At 37.4% G+C, this 21,714-nt stretch overlaps 1 protein-coding gene across 1 annotated transcript in view; it reads left to right on the top strand.

Annotated features, from left to right (window-relative positions):
- The window catches only part of LOC110020651 (tetraspanin-18), a 41,110-nt gene that overhangs the window by 18,899 nt on the left and 497 nt on the right, over positions 1-21,714 (top strand). The window lies entirely within an intron of this gene.

Below are 21,714 nucleotides of genomic sequence, written 5' to 3'. Positions count from 1 at the left end.
ATGTTTCATGCTCCTCATCAATAATCATATATAGATAACCTCATAGGGGTAAGAGATTGATTCTTTTTTCGCAACCAAAACCTTCAAAAAAAAAATAATTGGGTGAGTTTTGAAATTTTAAATGCGTTGGAAGCCTCTGTTTATCTCTTCAGCGGTTGGGGGCGCTGCAAGTTAAGTTGGAGAAGGGGGAGCCAAGCTTCGGTATTTCAGCATAGAGGAGAGGCGAGCAGGTGAGTGCTTTGGTGTAGAGAAAGGAGTCGGGCGAGAGGAAGAAGAGATGAATGCTTTCGGTGCAGAGACGAGATCGAACCAAAGGATGATGCTTCGGTGCGTGAGGGAGGAGTCGAATGGCTGTTCGGCATTCGAAGGGGTGAAGGAGGCGTTCGGTCGAAGAGAGGAAGAGGCGAGCGGGGGGTCTCTGTGCCGAGTTGAGAAGACGAGCGGGATCGGGAGGGAGAGGTGCGTCGAGCGAGCAGGAAGCCGACGAGGGTGAGCGAGAGTGAGGAGCGGGCAAGTAGGGGGCCTTCGGTCGAGTGAGAGGAGGAAAGCAAGGTTCTCGTGCGTGCGAAAGAAATAGGCGAGCGGGAGAAGAAGCTCAGATCACAACTTTTCGGTGAAAGTCGGGAGAGGATCGATCAGGGGATAAGGGAGTTCGGTTGAGCGAGGAGGCGAGCAAGCTCGAGAAGATGGGGTGGCGAGTGGCTTCGGTGCGTGAGGCAGAGGGGAAGAAGGCGAGCGCTGAGGAGCGGGTGAGGCGAGCGGGAGTGCCGAATGATTACAGGTTTCGGGGGAGGCCAACCGAAGAGGAAAAGGGGGCGAATTGAATTGTATAGCGGAAAATTTCAGGGTCGTCATGCGAAGCATTGGCGGGGAATTGAATGATTTCCTTTTAAGCAGCCAGCTTAATTAAAAAAACATTACATCAAATGATTTTCAATTAAGACCAATTTAAATCATTCATTTAAATTTTGAATTTTGAAATTCAAATTTATGTGAGCGGGTGATTAGCCAGAATCAAGCCTGAGTCGAACCTGGGTTGAACCCGGGCCCGCATCCTACTAAAAAAATGTGCATCGATTTCCGTGCAATGTGTGTGCGTGTGTAACCCTAGCAATATGGGTGTCCTTGTCGATTAAAATTGACGTTCCGGACGCGTCAAAACAGTCTGTTTCTTCATTCGGGGTTGTTCGGACGAGTTTGTTGACGGTCGGGCCAAAAATGTGTCAACTTCGTGCGTGGTGTAGCGAGTTCGTTGCTGAGTCACGGAGGGTTCACCTAAGGTCATATTATCCTGTAGGAACTCATTTGCGGGCCCTCTACATGTTGGTCCTTAGCCCTTGCAACTAGAAGTTGAGTGCTTGGAACCACTCATGCGAGTTCTTCAAAGAAATGAGTCATGAAGTTAAAATAATGCATTTATCATTGGTCCTGTGAAATCTTTATGGTGGTCCTTTCGGATGTTAGGTTATCAGCTTTAATAATTTCTTATGAGAAACTAGCTAGAGCATTCAACCCAAATGAAAAATATATATTGATTGTTTTTTATGAGTGTTGGAATCACTCAATGACTCCTCTCATAGATTCATTTTATGATAAAATGAAGAGGATTATTGCATACGCCTCTCTGGAAGTCATCCTGGAGAAGCCATGAAGTCCATGATTTCTGTGTAGTTTTTTTAAAAGATCAATAAATGCGGGTTGTCATACGGAACATATTACTGAATCTTGTTGATGTTCTACAAGCAACTCCCCTACCCATTTATCGCCAATGTATGAATCTGTCATGCAAGGAGAGCGGGTGATGTATGAGTTATGGTGCTCATACATCAAACACAACGCTATTGCAATTCTTCTTTTACGTCTTTCTTTGCCAATTTTGTGTATTGTTTATGTAGCTAACATGTATAAGAATCACCGAATTAGCTACTATCAAAATATCATTTTAACAAACAATAATCATAAGTAAATATTGAAAAACAAATGACTAATTGTACAGCAGTATAGATAATGTCCCAATGAAAAATAAATTTTCCAACTAGAAAAGATGAAATTCAAGCGTCCATGTTGTCACAAAAATAACGTAAATAATTGAAAATATGGTTAAGAGTTTCCTCATAAAAAACTCTCTCCGGGTTGAGTCTTCAAGAACTTCATAGAGACAAATGCAACATGTCCTCGTAAATTTCTGGAGTTGCCTCCAAAATTTGCATAATTTACTGAATGAAAGTTGCTTGTGATGTGTCAAGGTCATTGGTGTATGAAGTAACTAACTGTGAAATTTTTCTTATAAAGAAAACATTTTTTTTTAATTTTTATAAATGCTCAGACGTTTTGATCGATTGGTGGATTCAATTTCATTGAGGTTCGGGCTGGGGCCTTCATTGAAGTCAGATGTTTTGTCACAATTCGGCCCAGCACTTAGAATTAACTAAGACTGGTATAGACTATTGGACGGTGTGAATTAAATTTTCTATATTCTTTTACAATTTAACAAATGAAGCAACCACAACAAATTAAATTAAAATTATATAATTAAAAATTAGCTCGTTGATGGTTGTCCATGTCTTCTATAAACGATTTTCCTTCTATCGCTCATTTTTTAATTTATTTAAATTTACCTAAAAAATTCAATTAAAATAATAATGAGCTAAACAAGCCAGTGAAAACTCATAGTCTTAAACTAGATTAATACTTGAGGAGAATAGACAATATGCATGTTAGTTAAACTGTTTAATAAATAAATATAAATATTTGATGTTACAAGCCAGTGAATACTCATAGTCTTAAATTAGATTAATACTTGAGGAGAAGAGACAATATGCATGTTAGTTAAACTGTTTAATAAATAAATATAAATATTTGATATTATTTAAAGTGTTTTATTATACGAATAACAGATCAATATCGTTTTATATTTATACTAAATATTTGATATTATTTAAAGTGTTTTATTATACGAATAACATATCACTATCATTTTATATTTATACAGCTGTCACAAGAAGTACCGTCTAAAAATTATCTATTAAGACACATCAATATCAATATTATTTTCCATTAACGTGGATGAGTACATTAGCGTTCCTCAACTAGTACCATCAAGTAGTGCTTCAACATAGTCAATCATGTCATTGTGAATGACAAAATAAATATGAACGATTGATGGGCTCTAACACTTCATATTGGTGTCGTCAGCCTAGTCATATAACAAGATATTGTCCATCTTTGGCCAAAAGATGGACAATATCTTGTTATATGACTAGGCTGACGACACCAATATGAAGTGTTAGAGCCCATCAATCATTCATATTTATTTTGTCTTCCGCATTTGGCATAGGTTGCTCCAGTACTCTAAGTCGTACCTTTGCTAACTCCTCTCAAATTATTCTTGGACTTCTTCTCATTTGGTCCTTCTGATTGACCTCCATGTAGTGCATCTTTTTACACTGAGTAAGCTGATAGTCGATCTTCACTCTTCTAGCTTGTTTTATTAATACAGAGTATTCATTGATTCCTAAAGGTCCCAACAACTGTCTGATCGAATATTTTAATCCTGAAAAGAATCTGTAGCACTTTTCTTCTCCGCTAAAATTCATTTATGACACATACCTTAAGCAGTGAATTGTGCTTCATACTGCATGATCACTCTCTCTTCTTGCCTTAACTTGATGAACTTGTTCTGCATTTGTCGTCGAATGGATAGAGGTGCGAATCATTCTCTAAAAGGTCCACAAACTCCCAACTTATCATCGTGTTGGATATAAGCACTAACCTGTCCTGAAGTTGCCAATACCACCACCTTTTGTCTTCTCCATTCAGTACAAAAATTGTCAACGGTACTCTTCTTTCATCCAGACAAGCCATGTTATATAGTATTTTTTTTCTAATTTTCATTAGCCAGTTTTCTGCTTTAATTAGGTCTTCGGTTCCCTTGAAAAGAGGTGGATACAGGTCTTGAAATATCTTCATGTACTTATCTACAACGACAATATCATTATCGATAGACTGCGATCTGAACTCCTAAATCAACTGAGTTAACGCCGCCATCATTTGGGTGAGGACATTCACGTTCACATTAATAGCAGGTTGTACTTCTTCATTTTCTATCGGATTTTCTTCTTTTATGATTTCAGGCGTGTCATTTGCCTGTATGGATAATTATTATTTTTTAGTTAAATTTTTTAATTTTTTTGTAATTGGCTCTTTCATAAATATTCAATTAATTTATCCTAAACCTAGCGCTCTGATATCACTTTTGAAAGAACCCAATTCAGGGCTTGAAATTAACCTAAGACAGGTTCAGACGATCGGATGGTGTGAATGAAATTTTTTATATTCTTCTACAATTTAACAATTGAAAGAACCACTAATTAAATCAAGCGTTACAATTAAAATTGTCTTGTTGATAATTGGACGCGTTTTCTATAAACGTTTTCTCTTCTATCGCTCATATTTTAATCTCTTAAAATTTACTTGAAAAGTTAGTTTAAAATAATAATGAGCTAAACAAGCTAGTGAATATTTATACTCTTAGACTAAAATAATACATGAGAAAAAGAAGCAATATACATGTTAATTAAACTCTTTAATAAATCAATATAAATATTTAATGTTATTCAAAGAGTCTTATTATGTCAATAGCATAACAATATCATTTCGTATTCATACAATTGTCACAGGAGGCACTGTCTAAAAATTGTGTCAATTAAGACATATTAATATCAAAATTTCTTTTCCAATTACGTGCACATGTATATTAGTGTTTCCCCACTAGTACCATCAAGTAGTGTTCCATCATAACTAATCATGCACATACAAGCTGTCAATATAAATACATGGGTTCATCGTATTCAATCATACTATATAAAAAATACATTAAAGTACACGAAATTAAGACGTATTAATATCAAAATTTCTTTTCCAATTACGTGCGCAGGTATATTAGTGTTTCCCCACTAATACCATCAAGTAGTGTTCCATCATAGTCAACCATGCACATACAAGCTGTTAATATAAACATATGGGTTCATCGTATTCAATCATACTATATAAAACATACATTAAGATGCACAAGTAAATAACTACAACATTCAAAATGCTATAATCAATAAAGAAAAGAGTAGTTCAATCAGAATAAAACATCCACAAATATCATCAACTGCGAACATGCTTGATAAGAAATAAATTATTACTATAATTTAAAAGACGAGTATTCACCTTGATCCCGATTAATGACTATTTGTCTTGATGTCGGCTCCTTTATTGAAACCTAACATGATATTAATAACATCAATTTTCATTGAATAATTATTTTGATTAGTTATTACTTTAGTTATTCATGTATAAAATTTTTATATTTTACTTTATGTAAATCTGAAACCAGCTATATTTTCCTTTCCTCTTCCCTTGTCGACTCTCAAGTCTCCCCTCCCTTATATGACAATTATATGGACGAGCTTCTCGTCCTTAACACTTCTTCTCCTCCCTTTCGTTCATTAGCCAACTTCTCCTTTCCTCTGCCTCAGTTTGGCTGCCCAACCTTTCATTTCTTTTTCACCGATTCTTCATTTCCTCTCTACTCCCTCGTAACTAAAACGGAACTGTTACATGTTTTCTTGTCATCCATGTTCTTAGCTATGTCAGCAAACCCTTGTTCACTAAGGGCCCATGCATGATTGGTTGTTGCCACGACTCCAGCAAACATACGATCTAACTTCTCTTCCAGCTCAAGGTCAATGTCATTGAATTTAATTTTTTTTGCATTTGTCACTACCTATAAAGTAATGAGAGATGAATATGTTGATGTATCCGAAAAAATAAAAAATTTATTAAAAGTGTGGACGTTTCATAGATTCTCACCTCTAATCTCTTGTTCTACTATTCTTTCAAAACATTAATTGTTCGTTTTATCGGATCTCAACCCAAGCTCGTGGATCCTTGTTTCAATTCTTTCCAAAATTTCCTTTCTTTTTTAATTGATCTTATTTGTTTTTCAATTGCATTTTATCGTATTCTCTTCCTGTACTTTCTTTGAACTTTGATCGACTGGTAGATTCAAATTCATGGAGGTTCAAGTCGAGGTCTTCATTAGAGTCACCTGTTTGTTCAACATCAAAGTTCTCAGCTATGCCAATTAACTCTTGCTCACTAGGGGCCCATGCATGATCGCCTGTTGCCACGACTCCACCAAACATACGATCCAACTTCTTTTCCAGCTCGAGGCCAATGCCATTGAATTTGAATTTTTTCGCATTTGACACAATAATGGGAAATGGATATGTTGATGTATCTGAAAAAAATAAAAAAATTGATAAATGGAGTGGACGTTTCATAAATTCTCACCTCCAATCTCTTGACTCATCATTCTTCTGAAGCATTAATTATTTGCTTTATCGGATCCCAACCTAAGCCCGTGGATCCTTGTTTTAATTTTTTTAAAATTTTCAATCCTCTTTTAATTAATCTCATTTGTTTTTTAATTTCATTTTATCGTATTACCTTCCCGTACTTTCTCTTTGAACTTTGATTGACTGGTGTATTCAACTTCATTGAGGTTCAAGCTGGGTCCTTTTTTGGAGTCAACTATTTGTTCGACATCCAAGTTCTCAGCTACGCTAGCAAATCTCCGTTCACTATAGGCCCATGCATGATTGTTTATTGCCACGACTCTACAAAATATACGATTCAACATCTCTTCTAGCTCAGGGTCAATGCAACTGAATTTGAATTTTTTAGCATTTGACACTACTTACAAAATAATAAAAGAAGGATATGTTGATTTATCTAAAAAAAAATAAAAAATTAATAAAAGGAGTGAACGTTTCATGAATTCTCACCTTCAATTTCTCGGCCCACTCTTCTTTCGAAGCATCAATTATTCGTTTTATCGGATCTCAACCCAAGCCAGTGGATCCTTGTTTCAATTCTTTCTAAATTTTTCTGTATTTTTTTAATTAATCTCATTTGTTTTTCAATTGGATTATATCGTATTTCCCTTTATGTACTTTTCTTGAACTTTTTTATAATATTCTGCCCACTTTCTTTTTTTAATTAGGTTGTTGGTCTATTTCTCAATTTTATCTCCTTAAGGCAAACATCGCAAAATATTAATTTAGCATCTTTATCCCACATAGCAAATGAATCGATTTTTTTTTGTCTTAACCATTATATTACTAGTATGAGAAGAACTAATCAATAAAAATCTTCGCCATAAAAAAACATAATGTGTTATTTAAGATTCCACAACTCGAAGAAAACTAATATTGCTAATGAAAAGAAAATAGTTACCACCAATATCAACACCACACCACTATACCAACAACACACCACTATCACAACAACACACCACTATCACAACACCAACACCACATCACACAAGCACCACCACATTACCAACACCACCACCAACATCAACACCACATCACACAACTAAACCACCACCAGCACCACCACCAACTCCACCACCAAAATAAGCACCACACCAACACCATTATCATAATCAGTGGAGATAAATGTAAAAAACACTCCATAATCATTTGAGCGGGTTACATATCGGGCAACAAAAATATTGTCATCAACAAATCAAGCACCCTCTTTCATCCATTTTGCAAATTCCCACTCAAAAACTAGTGGAGGTAAATTTAAAAAATACTTATCATTTAATTGGGTTACATATAAGGCAACCAAAACTTTGCTAACAACAAATTAAGCACCCTCTTTCATTTATTTTTCAAGTTCCCACTCAAAAATAAGTGGAGATAAATGTAAAAAACTCTCAATAATCATTTGAACAGGATACATACAGGGCAACAGAAACATTGTTATCAACAGATCAAGCACCCTCCTTCATCCACTTTTCAAATTCTAACACAAAAATCATTGAAGCGAAGAATAAACAATCACAATGGTAAAATCTCAATTGTAAGAGAAAGCCATTACATCGAACGTGACAAGACAAAACCATTCTGCACTTTTTCATCCATTTTTATCACAAATACAATGTTAAGAATACCATCCCAAATCGCAAAATCATTGGAGGTAAATGAGTTAACCACAGATCTCAAAATCCACAATATTCTAACAATAAATCGCAAATGATAAAGCAACAAATCACAAAGAGAAAATCATTCCTTCGAAAATGTACAGAGGAAATACATATTGAACGCAGTAACCAAAGATCGGAGGGAAGAGGGATGAGAAAGGCAACCAGTACACATCGTAGAGAGGCACAAAAGAGAAACGAGAGAGATACCTAGGTCGCAAGAGAGATCGAGAGAAGAACCAAGGGCAGAAGAAACCGCTAGATAGGGCTAGCCATGGATGAAACGATCGCGAAGGGCAATGGGGTAATAAAATCACAAAGAAACAGCAGGCCACAGGTTCGATCCCGCCGCCTGCAACCCGCGTTTAAAATGGCTTTTTTGAAAAGGCCACCGCTCCACACTATCCAAACAAGTCCACCTACGTTTTCAAATCGCACCGCATCAAAAAACTTCCCCATATGGGCCCACAATCTCTATATGTGAGTGAGTGAGAGAGAGAGTAAACCTACTTGGAGAATTTTTCTTTCCTTCCTAAAACTTTCTAAAATAAAAGTCATCAAATGGTCCATAAAGAGGCCGATCTCAAGAGAGATTTTACACTTTATTATGATTTGTCTTCTAATCATGTCTAAATTATAAACTATCACAATCTTCTCGTAGCTGAACAAACAAGAGATTAAGTGAAAATAGCCTTGCAACTAGAAAGAAAAGAGAGAGAAGATTTAAGCACCCTAGTGGCTGCTTAGTAAAACTTAATCAAAAGAACAAGAATTGTATAATTCCAAAAATGAGCTCAGTAAGGTTCATTGGGTTGATCATAAATGGTTAGATCCATTCAGAACTATCAGCCAAGCACAGTGAAAGAGAGGAATCATCCAAAAATGGCTGCTTAGCAAAAGCCAATCAAAAGAACAAGAATAGTATAACTCCAAATATGACCTCAGAAGATTCATTGGGTTGATCATAAATGTTTAGATCCATTCAGAACTATCAGACAAGTACAGTGAAGAGCGAAATCATTCAAGCTCAACGAATTTAATTAAGATTAGTTACATCTGTTCAGGGGTAGTTAAGAGAATTCGAGTAACCAGTAACTCGAGAAAAAAGCAACCATAGTTAAAGGTGCACAACAAACAAAATTACAGAGTGTGCTCCTTCCGGACAGTAAAAAATAGGTCATAACATAAAAACTGAATCATCCAGTAATAAACCCATTGGAGAGGACAATCCAGATATCACGAGAAAAAAAATAGAGGAAAACAAAACATATTATAAAGAGCTGCTTGAAGCAAATAAAGCAACAAATGAGAGAAATGAATTCCATAACAAAGAAACAGCAGTGGGTAGCAAGCTGTATGGTAGTTGGGCGCCCAATTAAGAGAGTAGTATTTCATCATAGTTCACCAAATTAGAAGCAAAATGAATGTATACACTTAATGATAGCAATATACCATACCCAAGAGGGACCACCACCATATAAGTCAAGAACCAAACTTATCAGTTTGAGTTTTGATATTCTTGAAATCCTGCAATTCTTTCCAACCAAATATAGTGAGCAGTCATTGCACAGCTATTAGCAAAAATTTCTTTGGGATTTTGCAATAGTCTTAGCATGTGTGATACTTGGAGTAAGCTTGCACCATAAAGGAAGAAGTTGTCATTAGGGATGCAGGTTTTAAGCAAATAATGGAGGAAGGGGCATTCAAAGAATAAATATGGATGTGTTTTATGATAAGTTTGACAAAAAACACATTGCAGGTTAACATGAATCTCTCCCTATAAAAGAATGTCCTTTGTTTTCAAGCCGTGAATAAAATTTTTACACAGTAATAGCAGATTTAGTAGAATGGCTTTTGAACCAAATATGTTTGCTCCAACCTGTTTCAGGATGCTCTTCATAAATAAAAGAATAAGCAAATTTATGAGAGAAGTTCTTACCCCACCAAAGGTAGGTTTGCTCATTCCCGCCTAGTGGGGTGTTGAGTATGAGATGAGTACAATCTTTCCAAAATATTATATGTGGTAGGTAAAGACTATCTGTTGTGAATATCCATTTCAAAAACTTTAATATAATTAGGAAAACCAAGAGAAAATACCGAATTTCTCATAGAAAGAGGTGCCACTAAGGCAGAGATCAAATAAAAATAGAAGCTTGCTGTTATAGTTCACTTGGAAAGTGAGACAACGTCTAATTTTTACAGCCACCTTCACTAAAGTTTTCAAAATCTGGAGGTATTGTATTTCTTCTTAAATCAAAAAGAGACATAAGAGTTTAGAAGCCAATTGGAGTGAAGTGGTAAGAGTTAGAGTTATAATGTCTCCATATAATTTTAAATTTACACATGAGATTGATAGTATAAGGGTTGGGAAGACCCAAACCTCCATAATCCTTGTGCTTTGTAGGAGTGCTCCAAACAATACTATTCATTCTATTATCGGTTCCATTATGACGAGGGAAGTTATTGATAATGCAGCTAAGCTTTTCCGTAGACTTGTGCATTTTAATGGAGGATATGAACCAATAATATAAGTAACTCCAGATGGTTTACTTTACAAGCATAAGCCTGTCAACATAGGTGAGTTCTTATTTCCAATCACACAGCCAATGTCGTATTTTATTCATGATCTTCGAGCTATCTGATGCTTTAAGCTTAGAAGATTTATAGTGATACCAAAATAGCCTTTGGTGGTTGCTTAAATTGAAAATTGAGAGCTACACATATTTGTTGTTTAGAAGGTTCATTAGCACATTTAGACAAGCATATAACGGATTTAGTAGATTTGGTACAAAGATTGGCAGCCATATGAAACTCTGTAGAATTTGCGATTGATTATTAATTGAGTGAGGATTGAACCTCCCAAAAATAAGCAAATTTTCAGCAGAACTCAGTTGAGAGACACGATGGTCATTAGGCACAACGTCTGTGAAAATAAAGCCTTAAAAAATAGGTTTTCATGAGCATAGAAAAATCATTCATAACAATAGGAAAAAGGTACGAAGATAAAGGGAAGTTTTGCCTCGATCCCGAGGAAGAGTTAAAAAATCCTATCATCTCATTGTTAATGATAAAAAAAACTGGTGCTCAAGTATAGGCTTCGATCCAACTAATAAATGTAGAAGGAAAACCATATTCTCCAGTATATTCTAATGGAAGTGCCAGTTTACTTTATTAAAAGCCTTTGTGAGATCAATTTTAAAACATAATTTTTGAGGGGTGATTGTAGAGTTGAAACTATATAAATGTTCATTAATAAGAATAGTACTGTCAGCTTGTCTGAGAGAATATTTTTTAACCTTTTAGCAAGGAGCATATAGATTACCTTGTAAATGACAATGCATAGGTAGATGGACTAGTATTCATTGTGAGATTGAGCACGTGTACTTTTGGGAATAATAGTGATGGCAGAATGTTTGACCTTATCGGGGAGCTTTAAAGTTTTGAAAACTTACTGAATAGCCTCAATATTTGAAGGGTCAATGATAGACTAGATGTCTTTGAAAATTTTGAAAAATCATCAAAACTAGGAGCCTTGTAAAAGCTAATATTAAAAAAATGCACTTTTAATCTTATTCTCTGTAAATTCTTTTAAGAAAGCCTCACTTCAAGAGCAGTAAGCATATGGCCAATAAAGATGTCCCCAATATAGCTGGTATTCGAAATACTAGAGTTATTGGTAGAATGAGGAAATAAGAAATAGCTTCCCTTTCAAAAACATCCAGAGTACAAATGTGGGAATTGTTAGTTAAGGGCTCCCTAATGTAGTTCTATCTTTAATTTTTATCTGTTTATTAATGAATTTAATGTCATATTCTCCTTTGAAAAGTCAGACACGTTTGGCTATTTTCTCAATGAATTTATTCTCACATATTGTAGCATCAATCAATTTATTTTGGGTAGAGATTTTTACGAACAAGTTGGCTCTCCGATTGGATCATAATCTCCCATTGAATATCTTAAACTAGGTGACAGTATTACTAGTGTAATTGAAAGGGTTCCAAGTCATTCTTTGGGGAGTAGCTTTGACATTTCAATTTATTATAGAGAGTAAATATGGGATTCGAAGCAACAGGTAGATTTTAAGCATTGGAGATGTTACTAAAAAAATTAGGGCATTGACCTTAAAAAAAACAAGTTTGAGAAAGTGATCAAAAGAGGTCCCATCACCTTAAAATTAGAAAGAAAAGGCATTTATCTATTGATCATTACAGAAAACTTCATCAAGTAGACATCTAATGGGATTGTTAATTTGTTGATTGTACCAGCTAAATGAAAGGCCACTTTTGGGGAGATACATGAGGCCAGAATTAAAAATCAACTTAAATTAACATGGGGAAAAGACAATTCTTTGATCATTGCAAAAATCTCTATAAAGTAAGCATCTGACGAGATTATCAATTTGTTGATTGTAACAGCTAAAATGAAAGGCCTGTGCTGGGGAGATCCAGGATGCCAGAATAAAAAATGCATGAATTGAAATTCTTAAGCTTGCAGGGGATGGGTGGAACACCACCAAGTATTTTTTTCCTAGATTTGTGAATACAATTGAAATCTCCCATTACTAATCATTGTTCATTGATGTTGGCAGCCAAGGTGGCAATATAATTTCGTAGCTCTTTTCTCTTGGAGGCACAATTCTCAACATAAACAGAAGCCACCAAAAATCTAATTACTAGATTAAGTCAATAAATCATGAATATTGAAATTTGAAAAAAGAGATGGTAGAAGCATTCCATTTAATCCATACGTGATCATTGGTGGAAGTAGTGAAGTTGTTTAAACTGTTTTCAGTGGTGAAGACATTAGAGTGATGATGATAGAAGGGATCATTGATGGAGGGTGAGAGATTGGTTTCAAGCAGGCAAAGTTGATCAAGTTTGTAATCTGTTGTAAGGTTTCTACTTTTAAGTGATGTGAGTATCACTATTAAACCTTGAATGTTCCAAGCAAGGGTATTGGGATAAAACATAAGCTATTGTTGAGAGAGAGTGTGTGTGTCTCCCTTTGGGACTACTATTGATATCTACATGTGTTTCAAAAGTCAAGTTAATCGATCATGACACAAGATGAATATAGCATCTCACAAATTAAGGTTGAAATGCCTCAATCACTCTCTAGTCACCCCAAATATCATTTGATCACAAAATGGATTGTATGAATGCTACCAAAATGTCAGAATTAACTAAGAAATGGTGTTTCATGTTCGAAGGGAGCAAGCGTGGCAAAAATGTGGCTCCAGTGCCATGCATGCAATTTGGACTCAATCATCTCGACCTTCGTTAAAACCACTCAAACAACTTTCGATCGTAAAATGAATTGTGCGAACACATACGGATTGTCGAGACAATTCAAATGAGCTTATTTGCGTATGAATCGGGCTTCATTTGAGGTGCGTTTGGGGATATCATTCATATTCATATTTTCTCTCATCAATCCTAATGTTAATGAAAGTTTAATTGGATGCTAGTCGAGTGATTAAAAAACATATTTTCAAATAAAAAATTGTTTTCAAAACTTTTGAACAAGGCGGTAGACAGAAGTTAGAAAGAAAAAAAATTTTGACGACAAAAGATGATCTGATCTCATGAATTTGCACAAAAATTGGAGAAGGTTCAATTCCTGTTTCTGTTCTCTCTCTCTCCTCATTAGTCTCCCCATTATTCATTTGACAAATTTCATTCTCCCAATTCTCTGGCTCAATCTCTCTCATTTTTCATCAGACATTACAGCTCCCTCCTCTCATTCTCCACCTACCGAAACTCTCCCTCCATCCCCAAAAGCCACAAAATCTCCTCTCTACGTAGCAAACCCCAGAATTTCGTCTCTTGCTCACAACATCTCGCTGATAAGCTCCTTTCTCCCTTCAGTGACCCAAACACGAGCTACGTCCCTTCTCACGCGTCTGTCTCTCTTATCACCAAAGAAATTTAGGAAACTGTTATCACCCAAAAACCACTTAGATCCTCTCACGCTTTGCTTCCTTCCGCAGCGAAGCTCTTCATCTTCCTCACGATCGCAACCCACATCTAAACCTATAACTCGATCCTACCCCTCTCCATTTCATTCTTCTGGATCGCTCCACCGTACTACTCTCACGCATGATCTCCTCCCTCCAGTTGGAATCTTGTAGAAACTCAAGCCACAACTAGCCTCACAAACTATCTTCTCCTCCTGTTATAGAGATACCCAAGCCTGTTATTATCTCTCACTACTAGCCCCAGACGGCATCTCCAAGCATCCCACCACCGAGCCACAACAAAAATCCTACCCAAAATACCACACTTTAAGTGTTCACTAATGCACAAGAATCGAACACTTTCGTCTTTCCCAAGCAAGCTTGTGGTAGTCTTCAAATCCAACGAAATCCATCCCTTTTCTCTGCCATCCGCAATACTCCACCTCTTAATCTTTCTTTCTCTCTCTAAACAAAAAAGAGTTCTATTCAATTTCTAAACAATCAACCACCTCCATTCTTCTTTTTGTTCCTCTCTCTAAACAGAGTAAAAATCAGCAAGATAAAAAAAAGCTAGAGAGAGTGTGTCTTCGCTATTCCTTGAAATCCTTGCATTCCCTAGTTGATGTTGAACTCATTCAAAGGTTATAGTTGTATTCTTAAACCTCTTAGTTGTTTATTGTGGCATGTTAGGCGCTATGACCATAGCCCTATACATGTTTTTCTTAGTGTGATGCAACAGAGCTCGCATGCCACACTTGTGACATGTTAAGCAATGAGGGGAATCAAGGAGGGGAGTGGTATCATGGGCAAAAGTGTCGCAGGTTTTGCAGGGGATATGCCTCCATTCATAAACCACAGGCTACTGAATATATTTCATTTAGCGAGATGACAATAAAGTCTGGGATGATACATTCAATATTAATTTTAATACTAATCCTGCAAAGGTGAGCCGGGTATCCATGGTTGTCAGCGGATCGACAACTAGTGGAATTTTGATTTTGCTGGCAATTTCCAAAATTCCATTAATGGTTGATTGAAAAGCTTAACCCAAATAGGGACCTCCTTGAAGTTTTCTTCAATACGCTTAAAATTAAGAGCCCATCTTTTAAAGATGAAAGATCTGCCGTTAATTAACCAAGCTCCGCCAGCCATAAGATTGAAAAACTTAACCCAAATAGGGACCTCCTTGAAGTCTTTCTTCGATGCGCTTTGTCGGCACTAAAAAAAAAGTTGGGGGAGTTGCCCGTAGGAAGCTGTCGGTCACTGAAATTGAAATCTCGTCGCCCGTTTCGGAAAGACATTTAATTTTACATAAATGTATAGATTTAAGTTTGAAAAAATATGAAAGTCAAACTGACCCCATATTTTTCATAGTTTAAATGAAAGAGCGTTTTACCTTAAATCTTGTATCTATCCCGAAGGATAAACACAAGACTTGAGGGTAAGAATCGATCAAATAAACTAAGAAAAATATGACATCTGTTTGGTCTGCGAAATCGTTTTTTTTGCCGACAAATTCCCCTATTTAATATGAAAACTTAAATAGGGTTTATTTTAAGTTGGGTTCGCAAAAGCTTCCTGTAAGGGCAAACCCATACAGTTAATTACATCTTAGACAACCGTAGTTACCTAAGAATACTCTCGATAAAAATCAGGAAAAATTATCTTCAAGGAGGTCAAAAGGATAGGACTTTTCAACAAAATGGATAAGGAGGTCAAAAGGATAGGACTTTTCAACAAAATCGGGCAGAGAGGTGTGCAAAGGGGAATGGTTCAAACTTCGAACATTTATTGTAGAATTCAAATGAGGAAGAACTAAGGGAAGTCACAGATCCGAAGGAGAACCTCGATAACTTTCCAGTCTACCCTATGGTTTGGCTCCAGTTTCGAGGAGAAATTATTCAAGTGTTTCATCCTGCCAATTTTATTTAATTAGGGCTTATATTCATATGAAACGATCACACAAACAGCCTAGAAGAAATGAGGATTTAGGTCGTGACGAACGACAACCTTGGAATCATAAAACGAGTTAGGGCTTAGATTGCACAGTAGAACTGTACAAATACCTAACGAAAAGTTGAGGATTTATGTTGCACTAGGCAAACAACCTCGAAATCCTATGAATTATTGTTTAATTCTAAGGAAGGAATGATTCTAAGGAAGGAATTCTATGAAATGAATGGTTTAGCTAGGGAAGACATGTTCTGCTGTTCAAGATGGTCATGCTGCCCATCGCGCTAGTTCCAAGTTCCTTGTCGTAACGAGTTTAAGTTTTCTAGGGTGTCATGTTATAATGTCAAATCATCAAATCAAGTGGCCCTATGCTTGTAGCTCTTTAAACATTCTAGAGGAATAGGTTGAAGTTGTACAGTGTATAGAATGACAGTAGAGTATGTAGCACAGGACCAGTAGTAGAGTATACAATAAAGAGAACAGTACAACATGCGGTGTAAAGAAAAAGTAGACGGTACAGCAGGAAAGTGATTATAAGAAAGTAACATGTTATATATGACCCATAATGAAAAACTCGAGAAAAATCAACGAATAATCCATGGCGAAAAGCTCGAGAAAATCAACGGGTAACAATTCAAATAAAATCATCAAAAAACCTCGGGAAAATCCCGGAGAAAATACCACGAGTGCTTTGTCCAAAAATTTCAATAAAACATATGAAAAAATTCAAAAAGAGGGGACCGCAAGCACTCGGGTCGGGGCTAGGCTCAGATATATGTTTGTACTTGAGGGTCGTCGAAGGCTACTCGGTCACCCAGATGTATAAAGTCCGCCACTCAACTAGAAGAGTGTTCTATCAAACCAAATTTAGGAGGGTACTTTTTAGCCCAAACAGGTAATCAACAGGTGGACAATTAATGTTTAAAATGTATTTAAAATTTATATTTTTAGCATGCTCATAGATTTCAAGCATACAAAAGTGGGTTGTATCAATTTTGTTTGTAGCAAAAAAATATATTCTTTTTTGTATGAATTTTTTTTTGTATGAAAAAGGTGTATTCGTTCTTATCAAATTTGTTTTTATTAGTTTTGAAAAAGTGTAGTTGTCCGCGAGTCGATCACACTGTTGGGCGTAGGACTACCAATAATCTAAGAAGGTAAGTGTCAACTTCCGCTAGTCTTATGTCGGTGAATGATATTATTATCTACGGTTCACCGGGTCCGTGGGGGTGTTCCGATGTCGTAGGATGGAATATCATTCTGCTCTATCACCGGTGTGTCTTTGTCATCATCGCCCTAAGCCCCAAGACAAAACCGACCTACTTGCGACCTTGTTTGATGGTTTCACGTATAACAAAAGGCTAAACGTGGACACTTATGTATCAGACATAAGCATAAAAAAATGAACCAAGAAGCAAGGAAAAAAAAGAACAAAAATGAGGTGAGAGAGAGGAGACACCGATCCACCTAAAACACCGAAAAGACAAGATGAATCAGTTCCCAAAACTCATGACGAAAAGACTTGAAAAAGTATGGCCCAAGGTCCTTGAATCAATCCAAGATGTCATTTGGTCCTTGAATCAATCCAGAAAGATTTCATTTTCTCGCTCTATTAGAATTGGATCAACCCAAGGAGTGTCCTTTCTTCGAACGAGTCGAAACGGGCCCGAACCGACACAACGATCACCCACAAATGACCTCCCCTACATCGGTGTCAATCCGCGTCTAACCTCCAAAGACATCTTCCATAGACTCAATTTGACTCAGCTAAATGCTCTCCCAAATAAAAAAAACTCATAAATCTTCCAAACCCCACAAATCAAGCAAAAGGAAAGTGACCAAAGTGACCCGGGGGAAACGACCCGGGGGAAATCACCACTAGCATTTCCAAACCCATATCAAAATTAAGGTTTCCCAACTCCCAAATTAACCAATAGCCTCGTATATCAAATAAGTATAGAACCTTCCAATAAAGCCACATAAATGCTCACGGCCGGGGTCAATAGAGAAGAGGAAGCAGCCGCCAAGACTCTCGGCCAAGGCCACCAACGGAACAAGGAGCTCACGGCTAAGGCAGGAAACAGGGTCAAAAGAGGCTCACGACCAAGGCAACCCAAGGCAGAAAAAAGGCTTGCGGTCAAGGCAACCCAAGGCACAAGTCGAACTTGAATCAATTCCACGAGGATCTTTGATATACATAAGAGAGTACAAAATATAACCATGATTTTGGGATGACAATTTTGATCCACCAACAATCATCCAAGTAATTCAAGCCCAACAAGAAGAACCAAATCAAATTAAACAACCCTCAATAGGTCCACGGGTAGGAGTAGGAAACCACCCGACAACTCTCGAATAAGGACGACACAAACTACAAACCAGGCCTTCGGGTAAGGGCTTAAAAATGAGTCAAACCGAGCTCCTCAACTTAGGCCAAAAACCACAGCCAGCAAATGGCCGAAACTGAGTCCAGCACAAGCCAAAATCGAGCCCAGCAAGGGTCAAAGCCAAACCAAATGATCTACCAACAAGCTCACAGGTAGGACTAAGAAGAAACCAAATCAAGCCCCCAAGCTACCTCTCGGGTAGGAGCAGAATAAGACAAAACCGAGCCTCAAATAAGGGTTAAAGCGAATAAAACTGAACCCCCCCACAGCTCTTGAGCAGGGGCAGGAACAAACACCAAAAACAGGCTCTCGGGTAGGAGCTAAGGCCAGCAAACCAAACCCCCAAACAAAACCAAACTGAACTTTTCAAGGCCCATAAGTAAAGTTCGAGCAGTTAGGATAAAGCTTCAATAAAAACCAAAAGCCAAGTCTCAGCAGAACCCAACCTCCAACCCTTCCAAGGTGAGAACCGAGCTCTAGTAGAGACCAAACCCAAACTTTGAAGGCTAACAAATGAAACCATAATAGCAAATCTACACCCAGCCACCTTATAATGAAACCGAGCACCAACAGGGGTCAAAATCGAGCCTCTCAAAATCAGCAGGGAGCCCCAAAGCCTCAACGAAAATCAGAAAAGACCAAACTTCAATAAAACTTGACTTCTCATACCCCTAAGGTGAATACCAAGCCATTCAAGGGTTAAAGGATACCCACATGCATTTAAAGCATCAAAATACAAGGCCACGATATGTTTCAAGCAAGAACAACTATAGAAACCTTCCAAATCAAGGTGAATTTCTTCATAGCATATGTTTTGAGCAAAAAGAAACTGTGACATGTCAAAGCCAAGCCCTTCTCATGCATGAAAGGCCAAATAAATTCTCCAATATCTCATGCTAGGTAAGAATAAATGAGAGGCTTCATGATACATGTCCTAACATGCTTGCAAGAGGAACTAACATTATCTAAAAGCCGCATTTTAATCTTTCCAATTTGCTTCAAATAGAAAGAAAAGAGATGAGCTAATAACATGTCATATTTTCACCATCTTAAGCAAGTGATCAAACCTAACTCCTAGGACATGCCCACATTCCTATCTTTCACATGCTCAAGTAACAAATGTTTCAAAATATAAGTGCAATACTAGACTAGCATGCTATACCATCCACAGCACCAACCTCAAGGACTCGGCAGAGAGAAAACCAAAAAGGAGTAAAACACATAGGAAGGGGGGGGGGGGGGGGGGGGGAAAAAATTTTCTTACTGAGACCTCCCAAACTCCCTGTTGGAATGACAGAGTTTTCCCTCCCTTAGAGATTTTTTTTTTGGCTCTCTGAAAGGCTCTAAACCGAGCTATAATAAAACCAGAGAAGGAGAAGGAATGATTAAGAGGGTATAACAGAGGGATCGAGCGGGGCAGAGGATACGATCTGCCGCAGAGAGGATCGAATGCAGAAGGCAGAGGATGAAATATGAGGGATGGGCGTCTGCGAGGCCTGCCTCGCGTACGAGAGGCAAACGCTGGAACGCGTCTTTCCAACGGCACGAAGGAGCGGGCCAGGTAAAACCGTGCGAGCCAAAACTAGGGCAGGGCCCACGAGTGCGAGAGAAAGAAACGGGAGGGGGAAATAGATTTAGGTTACGAATTAATAAATGTTATTAATTATAATAACAATAATAATAAAATATTATTTATTATTATAATTAACACTTAAATGTGTATTTTTCCCTGGACGTATCGTCGCAGTGAAACAAACGTCTCCCCTAAGCAAAATCGACGTTCCGTTTTGCCATCCGGAGTCATTTGGATAACCCGTCGACGATCGGGACAAAAACGCGTCGCGACCTGAACCGCGTAAAAAACTCTGCTCGGGCTCAATCAATTAGGACGGCGAAGAGCACGAAGGCGCGAGATCAACGCGTACAGTTAATTCTAAGGCCAACAATCTTATAGGGATTCTCCTTGAGCTCCCTCACTGTAGCCCCACCTACTAAGTGCTAGATGTCAAAAACCACCATGCGGAACGTCAAGTCGAGCTAAGAAAAGCTCAGAACTTCTAACGGGAAGGACTCCTTTACTAGTTTTCAAGAAATAGTCGACAGGAAGATCCTATGTCTAGACCCTAGGCTATTAAAAAAAAGAGAGATTAGACCTCCGCCAAAAGTGAGGTCAACACGCTTAAAATCAAAGGCTCTGCCAGCCATAAGTTGAAAGATTAGCCATTAATGCTCCGTCAGCTCAGCCATAACCATATCCAAATCTTTGGCATAATTAAATTTAATAGGGAAAAAAATTCAGCAAGAGAAATAGATTTGTATGTACCTGCGCCACTTTTGCCCATGATACCACAATCTCATCCTGGATTGACTCTGTGTGCGGCCCACAATGAGGGGAATCAAGGAGGGGAGTTTGTAGCTGGACAAAATATTACATCAGGACTCCGCACGTACGGGATGGGTTGTGGTATCATTGGCAGAAGTGCCGCAGTTTTTGCGGGGATATGCCTCCATTCATAAACCATAGGCTACTAAATATATTTTCTGTTTAGCGAGATAGCAATAAAATCTGGGATGATATATTCAATATTAATTTTAATACTAATCCTGGCAAAGGTGAGCCGGGTATCCTTGGTTGTTAGGGGATCGACAACTAGTGGAATTTTGATTTTGCTGGCAATTTCCAAAATGCCATTAATGGTTGATTAAAAAACTTAACCCAAATAGGGACTTCCTTGAAGTTTTCTTTGATATACTTAAAAGTAAGAGCCCATTTTTTAGAGATGAAAGATCTGCCATTGATTAACCAAGCTCCGCCAGCCATAAGATTGAAAAGCTTAACCCAAATAGGGACCTCCTTGAAGTCTTTCTTCGATGCACTTAAAATTAAAAAGCTCTGCCAGCCATAAGTTGAAAGATTAGCCATTAATGAACCATGCTCCGTCAGCCATAACCATATCCAAATCTTTGGCATAATTAAATTTAATAGGAAAAAGCATTCATCAAGAGAAATAAATTCGATTGTACCTCGAAGCAACAAAAGTTGGCTAATGTTTTGAAGAAGATTGTTATAGAAAGGTCTCTTACGCGGAGCATGACTAACCAATGTGAGATTCCACACAAGTAGCTTACCCCGGGAACTCTACAAATCTACAAATTTGTACAAGAAGCTTATGCTCTATTGGTAGGAAAATATTATTTTGTAAGCCTCCTTCCACACAAGTATACCTCTGCATACATATTTATAAATTTGTACAATTCTATATGACCGTGTATTGAAGGAAAGGTCCCCAACATTCTAGTATATTTTACCCAAGGAATTACAAACTTTTCCATCAGATTTCAACCATAGAGCTCTTGTCCTATTGGTAGGAAAATAT

The sequence above is a fragment of the Phalaenopsis equestris genome, unplaced genomic scaffold (assembly GCF_001263595.1).
Source record: "Phalaenopsis equestris unplaced genomic scaffold, ASM126359v1 Scaffold000107, whole genome shotgun sequence".
Taxonomy (NCBI): domain Eukaryota; kingdom Viridiplantae; phylum Streptophyta; class Magnoliopsida; order Asparagales; family Orchidaceae; genus Phalaenopsis; species Phalaenopsis equestris.
The sequence above is the reverse complement of the archived record's forward strand: the minus strand, read 5'-3'. Positions and strand labels throughout refer to the sequence as shown.